The following is an 8,065-nucleotide window of genomic DNA, read 5'->3' as shown; positions in this document are numbered from 1 at the left end:
TCACCTAAAGAAGCAAAAATATTCAGCATATAACAACCACACTTAACATCCATTCAGTTTATGTGATCGTTCCTTTAAAACAGGGACGCATTTATGTGTAATATAGAGCAGTTTCTCAAATGGGGGTACGTGATGGCACTACACGGGGTATGAAATATTGGAAAATTTGTCCCACACCAGGCAGGGGATGACTGGAAACAATAAAACTATAGAAATAAATCAATTCAGGAGGCAATAAATACTGTTTCATTCCACTTATTGACAATAGGATTCTTTATAATGTTCATCACTTGTTGATCCCATTAAGTTGTTTTTCATTGTATTCTAAGTAAAATATTGTAGTCAGAGAAAGAGGGTACATGAATTTAAAAATAAAAAAAGGAGGTACTTGAGAGAAAAAAATTGAGAACCACTGATTTAGAGGAATTATGTGGAATTGTTTGTGAGAAGTTCTTATCACAATTTGCAATTAAAAATGACTGCATTCATGTGATAAAAACAAAAGAACACTGGAAGTGCCTAAAAATATTGTAGAGTTTCATTAAATTGGTGAATTTCAGTCATCTACAACTAGATTATTTGGTAATTTACACAATAATTCATGTTTTCTGTCATTTTTACTGTCTCTTGCGGGCCAAATTGGATGCTCTAAAGGGCCGGATTTGCCTACCCAAAACTTGAGTTTCACACATGCTCTAAAAGTTGAGGAGGACTCACTTGGCACGGGATGCCTGCAGCGCTGCACGCACACGTCTCCGGGTAACAGAACAGTATACAATCACAGCCACAGTGCTGTCTGGACATACGAATGGCCTGAAGTTCATATTTCTCCTCTATGTCTATCTTCACTCCAGACGAGCGCAGCAGCGTGCACCGCTTTTTGGTGGTCAGCATTGGCAGGAAGAAGTATTCGTCCACCTCTGTGTTGTCCACATCAATCTCATCATCAGAGATGTCGTCTACTGTGAGCATGTTGGCCTCCTCTGACTCCACTGTACCATTCTTAGTCAACTGAAAACCAGACAAAACATTGTTCAAGTACTCTCTAACTCAATGCAGTAGAGGGCTTTAACCTGCCAGCATGTCTCAACAATATTATTCTATTTTTTATAAATCAAACTTTCATAGAAAGCTAACCTTTACCTGAGTTTGATTGATTGAGTTTTTCTTCCTTCAAATGCTCTCGCAGCATTTCTTTGTGGATCCGCTCCTGCTCCAGGGCAAACTCATCCAGTGAGTACTGTCTGATCCAGCTGTGCCTGTCAGACATGCCAAGCGTGCTGCCGCCCTCACTGGGAACACTGGTGAATCCCTGCCGCCGTTTAAAGTAGTAAACAGTCACATTCTCGAAATGCACCTTCCTCGTCCTCCGGGGCTTCTCCTTCTTCAGAATGGAGTCAGCTGCAAAGCAAAGGAAGCATTAGGTCACTGTTAATTAAATGTCTCGATTAACTTAAGCTGTTACCCCCAAAAATGTGTTATTAGATAAAATCATTGTGAGTACTCATAAATCAATGAATCAAACATTGTCTACTATAAAAATAAATGGAAAAGGGTAGAAATTGTCTCTTGAAAGTTTGTTTTTATTTCGACCCTAAACACACGTTTGTTGACATTTTCATGCGTTGCATTGTGGGATATGGAGTATTCTGATATCACGTAGGAATACAGGGAACAAACTCAAACAAAAAAATCCAAGCGATCCCTGTCCTTCTTGTCTGGTGAAGAAAAACAAGAAACCCCACTAAAAATCTGTATGCATCCATTTACAAGACTCCACATCCCACAATGCAATGTGCTAAAATATGATTAGATTTTATGGATTGAAATGTAATCAAAACTCACGTGATCATGTGGTCTTATGTATTGATCACATCAAATCTGTCTGTGTGTTTACAAACATTTATTCCATCTCATATCAGTTTGATCGATGATAATTGAATCTTTAAAAAATACATAAACTCTAATCCTCTATATATTAGTCGACTATACAGTATCTGTAACAGATTTAATAGACTAAAATCTTAATGTCATTTAGTTTACTAAAACTATAACTGAAATCATAGTCCTGATGACTACATTTGATAACACTTTACTTGAAGTTTTATACATAAGGCTGACATTATGATGTCATTATTTTGACCCTAACCCCTAACCTTAACCCTACCTAACCCCACTAGATCCTCCACCTAATACAAAAAATGCCAACATAGCTCCAAAGGTGTCATAATTTAGTGAACGACAAATAACGACAGCCTTATTCATGCTAATGAGAGATAATGACATCGTAATGTCAGCCTTATTTATAAAACATCAAGTTAAGTGTTACCCTAAATTTGGACTAAAACTACATTGTATTTTGGTCAACAGACTATACTAAAACTAAATCACAATTTGCGGTCTGTTTCACCCGTATCATCTAACGGAGTTATCTGCTTTTGCATTAGGACTCTTTATATAAAAAAATGCAGATTAGAATTTCACCAAACAAGCATTTGTTGCTCACTTAGTTGAAGCAAACTTATTCCACTTATTCCATTTTTACCATGTATTTTGGATTTGTTTTCCTTAAGAAATCATGACACAGTTCTCTTGGTCAATAGTTGACGTTGCCACACTATAGACTCAGACACTCACGGATAAATGGGCCTGAGGTGGACGGGTTGACGCTCTCGCTGAAGGATACCTCATCATCAGACTCCCGCACGGAGGAACACGGGGAGGAGGAGGCTTCCACCTCCTCAAATTCCCTCTTTCGTGTTCCACTCACGGCGTTTAGCCTCCGAATCTGAAACCAAGAGAGAGCAGAGGGGCCACACTTTATCTAAATATACAGTTTAGGGCCTTCATAATCCTCAGCACACACATTAGCAGCTAAAACAGAAGCAGAACGCTGATAATTACACACTATACATCAGCCTTACAGGAAAGTTAAAATTAAGATTGAGAAGTTGAAAAAAAATAAATAAACTGAAGCAGCTTGTCTTGTAATGCTAGAATAACAATCATTAAACATGGGATGAGATGTTAATTGTCCTTTGTGTCAAAAGATGGCAGTAACATGATATTTACCAATTCAGAATGGCTTGGGGGCTGTCTCTTAAATATGGGAAACATAATCAGTAATGTTCCTTTGAATGAATGAATCAAAATCAAATCAAATCAAAATCAGTGGGTGTTTTGGTCTTTTAAACACTAGACACACTCATTAAAGGTGGCCAGCTAAAGGATGATGAAGCCTGAGATTGTGTCCCAAAACTGTTTCCTGCTCTCTCCTGTCTGCTGCTTCTAGCCAGTCACAGTTGTTCTGTGCGCTTTAATCCTTTTCTCCCAAGGTAGTGTGTTCTTTTTTACCTCCTCCTTTCATGTTCTGCGCTTTCATCTTTACCGATGAAGATCTAGTCTTTGTCTCTTACTTAAATGTTCTTAGTGACATGGGTGCCAGTGTTGATGCGCGCATCAACTGCAGGGCACATTTCCAGTAATCTATCCAAGCCATGCATTTGTTGTAATTACAATCCCTAATACTCTTAAACATGTTCATAAATGATTCCTTACCGCTTTAGCACCGAAAGAATATCTGTAATATTGTGTGAATATCTTTAAAAGTTACATTTTATTATTAGCTCTGTCTGCTAGCTTAGTATATCTTCTTCACTGCTAGTTATGCTGCATGCCAACCGACCACTGGGTTCCTAGCGCCATCTGCTGGATGAAACATATATTTGACGTAAATACAGTACACTGTTTAAAATGGAATATCTATTATGAAATAACTAATATCTTTCACATTTTTCATGTTGTAGGCTTGTTTAATTACTGAAGCTTCTGAGTTTCTGGTTTTACCCCTTGGTCATGTTTATTTTACTTTTAATGTGATCAGCAATGGCACAAGAACACCTCACAGGTTAAGCAATAATAAGTATTAACCATCAGGTAGGAAAAGAGATAACTTACAATGATGTCATAAATGACTTTTCATCTCAGAAAGCAAGAAAGATACAATTTTGAAGAACCTAACCAAAGCATTGAACAAATATTGCACCATATTTATATCCATTTTATTTTAATTTTTCATTCTTTATTTTGACATCTTTTGTTTAAAAACATTGTCTGCACTGTTTTTTTTGAAGAAGCTTTTACCAGTATGTTTATGTTAAGTAATGGGTATTGCAGCTCTACAATACCTTTTGTTAAGTGTCCAACTATGTATGCACCAAAAGAATGTAAATTCTGAAACACAAAAGCTAAATATAGTGAATAATGACCCCTATGTCATAATGTTTTACTGTTTGTAGTGTACTATTTTACATTATTATATACCAGTACAGTGCCCGTCGGAAGTATGCATTTATGTGGGAGCATAAGGGTTATATTTGCGGGTGCAAAATGTGGGTGCAATTTTCCTGGTTTAATTCTATGGGATATGAGCATGATAAATGTGTTTGTTGTTTTGTTTTTTTTACTCACTTTTATATTTTTTTGTTTGGTGTATTTTCTGCATTGTATGTTTTTTGGAGTCATTGTGTATTTTTGTATCTTCTGTTGTGTTTTTTGTGCATTTTTGTATAACTATCGTTTTTGTTGCCATTGTAGTGATTCTGGAATCATTTTGTGTATTTTTTGTATAAATATTGTTTAGTTTTTGTTTTATTTTACTCATTTAGTATATTTTTATTATAAATACTGTGTGTGTCTCTCTCTACATCCATCTAGTACAGTGGGAGAATAAGTACAGTTGTCATTTTATGGCCAAATGAGAATGTGTTTGAAGAATGGATGTACAAAGAGGTGTACATACTCTGTAGTATTATAAGGGATTTATTTGCAGGTGCAAAGTGAAATAGTGTGTGCAACTTCCCTGGTTTTAATTGTATGGGACATGTGTATGACAAATGTGTTTGTCATACAAAATTTTTACATTTTTTCTTTTGTTTGATGTATTCTTCTGTAATGTATGTTTTGGAGTCATTGTGTATTTTTGTATCTTCTGTTTTTCTTTTTGTGCATTTTTTGTTTAATTATTGTTTTTTGTTGCCAATGTAGTGGTTCTGGAATCATTTTGTGTGTTTTTGTATCTCTTTTAGTGTAGTTTTGTGCATTTCTATTGTTGTTTTGTGTATTTTTGTATAAATATTTAGTTTTGTGTATTTGAGTCATTTTCATATGTTTGTTGTTGTTTGGTGTTTTTTCTGTAGTGTATGTTTTGTTTTTTGTATATTTTTATGCATTTCTGTTGTGTTTTTGTGCATTTTTTGTATAAATATTGTTTAGTTTTTATTTTACTCATTTAGTATATTTTATTATAAATCCATCTCCTCCGTGCACGCGCATCAGCCGTGTGTCTACATCCATCTCCTCCGTGCACGCGCAACAACCGTGTGTCTACATCCATCTACTCCGTGCACGCGCAACAACCGTGTGTCTACATCCATCTCCTCCGTGCACGCGCATCAGCCGTGTGTTTGTGTCTACATCCATCTCCTCCGTGAACGCGCATCAAATAAATAAATACATTGTGTGTTCCCGTGAATGTTTGAGACGCTGATAACCAAACTCCATAGACATTGTAGCGCCAATCAGAAAAGTAACAAACTACGCAAAACAAAACGTAAAGCTCCACACTACATGAGTGAGTAAGTAAATTAAAGTATTATCTACAATTCAGCTGTCTTTTTTTAAAACACAAAACTAATTTTTCACCTTTGAACCGAGTGGACAGCGCTTAGCTTCCATGCACGGCACCACAGAGAATCTGCAGTTTTCCAGTGAACTCTAAAAGACTCATTACTCACTCTATTCAGAGAGCAAAGTGTCTCGGTCTAAACTATCTTCTTCTCTATTGCTCGTGTGTTTACAGCTGCATAGCTGGCTAAGTTGGCTCTGGCTGCACACGTGACTCTTACTCTTACTCTTGAGCTGTGCAGTGAAGATGGTGCGCTAGCGCCCCCTCACACCCTGAGGTCAAAAGTTGAATAGGTTTCATTTCGGGGCCGTCCAGAAGTGAATAATATTTAAATAAACATTTTGAAATGACCAAATGACTCCAAAATAACAGATACACACACTCGGGGTATTTGGAACCCGTCTACCGAGTTTCAGGTCGAACTGGCACCGCTGTCGGGGAGATATTTGTTCCACACACACACACGCACACGCACACGCACACACATCCCTTGCTTTTATAGGTAGATTTATGTGTTATTTCTTTTAACACTTTGATTTTGTTTACTTTTTTTGCACAATTGCACTGTATTTTGCTTTTACTGACTGTGAATAGTAGATTGGTTTTAGTCTATGTTTGACTTTGTATGCACGAAACAGACTTTGTGTTTGTTTATTGACTCAGGTGTGTTTGGTCTGCAGTGAGATTGAAATATTTCAGTTAACTTTTTGTTCAATACTTACATTTGGAGTGTTTACCTGTGTTCTTTGTTTGCTTTACTTGAATTTAAAAGCACTTTACTATTTTACTTGACTTTTGACACATTTTAACAGGAATGACAAATAAAATATAGGTGTTTACTTTCTAAAATGTTTTTGTTTTACCAACAAAAAGAAATTGCACTTGCGCACTATGGGCCCCATATACTGATTTTGCTTAGGGCCGACCTTGGATGTATGAATCAAAATCCATGAAAAGAAACTCTAGAGTTGGTCAAAAAAAAAAAAAACTGACCTAAATGGCCAAAAATACACATAAGTATTACACTTGAAATAACCAAGTCAGTATCAAAAATAAAATCAATGTATGCATAAACATACATGATAAATACAAATACATGAATTATTTTTTAATGATTTAATTAATAATTCGATCTGAACCCGAGTGGTGTTTTGTTATTGGACTTCTGTGCTAGTTACAGTTTGTCCATAACGAACACCGTGTTTGAGCACAAGGGTGTCCAAAAGAGCACCTGGCACCAGGACACTCTAGGCTAGAGGTCGATGATCAGCTTTGTAGTTGTAGTTGTCTCGGACACTCGGGTGAAGAGAGGGGCTGAGCTGTCAACTGAGCACCACCTGGTGGTGAGCTGGATCCGCTGGCAGGGGAGGAAGCCAGTCAGACCTGGCAGGCCCAAACATGTGGTGAGGGTCTGTTGGGAACGTCTGGTGGATCCCTCTGTCAGTGGGGTCTTCAAATCCCACCTCCGGATGAGCTTCTCCCAGATCCCGAGGGAGGTACTACAGGGGGTACTTAAGAGAGAGAAAGAAGGAAAATAAACAATGAAAGCCTTAAAAATATGGGGTTTTGTAATGTTTATTTCTTTAGTTTAAAAACAACAACAAAGACACGTTGCTACAAATTACACAAACATAACAGAGAAAATTCAAAATGACATAAGAAACAGACTGAGATGAAATAATTTAAATAATACCAACCATACACAAAATGAAACCATAAACACACACATTGACAAAGAAAAGCCACAGAATGATGATACAAATCATATTGATTAGAACACTTACTGAAAAAACAAGGATCATTCTCCTGAGGGGTATTCCATAAAGGAGGGTTAACAAACTCTGAGTCTATCCATAAACTCTGGGTCAACATACCCCACGATGGGAAACTCTGGGTTTGATTCCATTACAGCTGGTATGAAGTGGGTCAATCAACCCTGAGTGTAAAAACCTTGGGTTACTGATGTGCACGCGCGCAACAAAAAGCCATCATCAATGGATCAGAGAATACTCAAACTGCCATGACAACCAAACGGAAAATAGTGATTTATTCAACCTAATGGGTGAAATAAGACGGTGTTTGAGGAATATGAGCCTGTTCTAAAGGTGCGTTCAGTCTTCAGTGATTATAGTGGCTTAAATCACCCGTAATTATTTACACTTTTTGGTCACTTCATCACTTTATCTCTTCAGTGACATGACGAGTGATGAATAATATGAATAAAATGTGTCTGAGGAGACGTGTCAGCAGCATAAAATGGCTGCATAGAGAGTCCTCCTGTTACACTGGATATAAAGACAGTGACTGCCGCTTGATATCGAAACAATTATATTGATTTTTAATGTAATATTGTTGCCAGAGTCATCTTAACGTCCTAAA

This window comes from Gouania willdenowi, chromosome 21 (genome assembly GCF_900634775.1).
Source record: "Gouania willdenowi chromosome 21, fGouWil2.1, whole genome shotgun sequence".
NCBI classification, from domain to species: domain Eukaryota; kingdom Metazoa; phylum Chordata; class Actinopteri; order Blenniiformes; family Gobiesocidae; genus Gouania; species Gouania willdenowi.
This window is presented reverse-complemented; position numbering follows the sequence as displayed.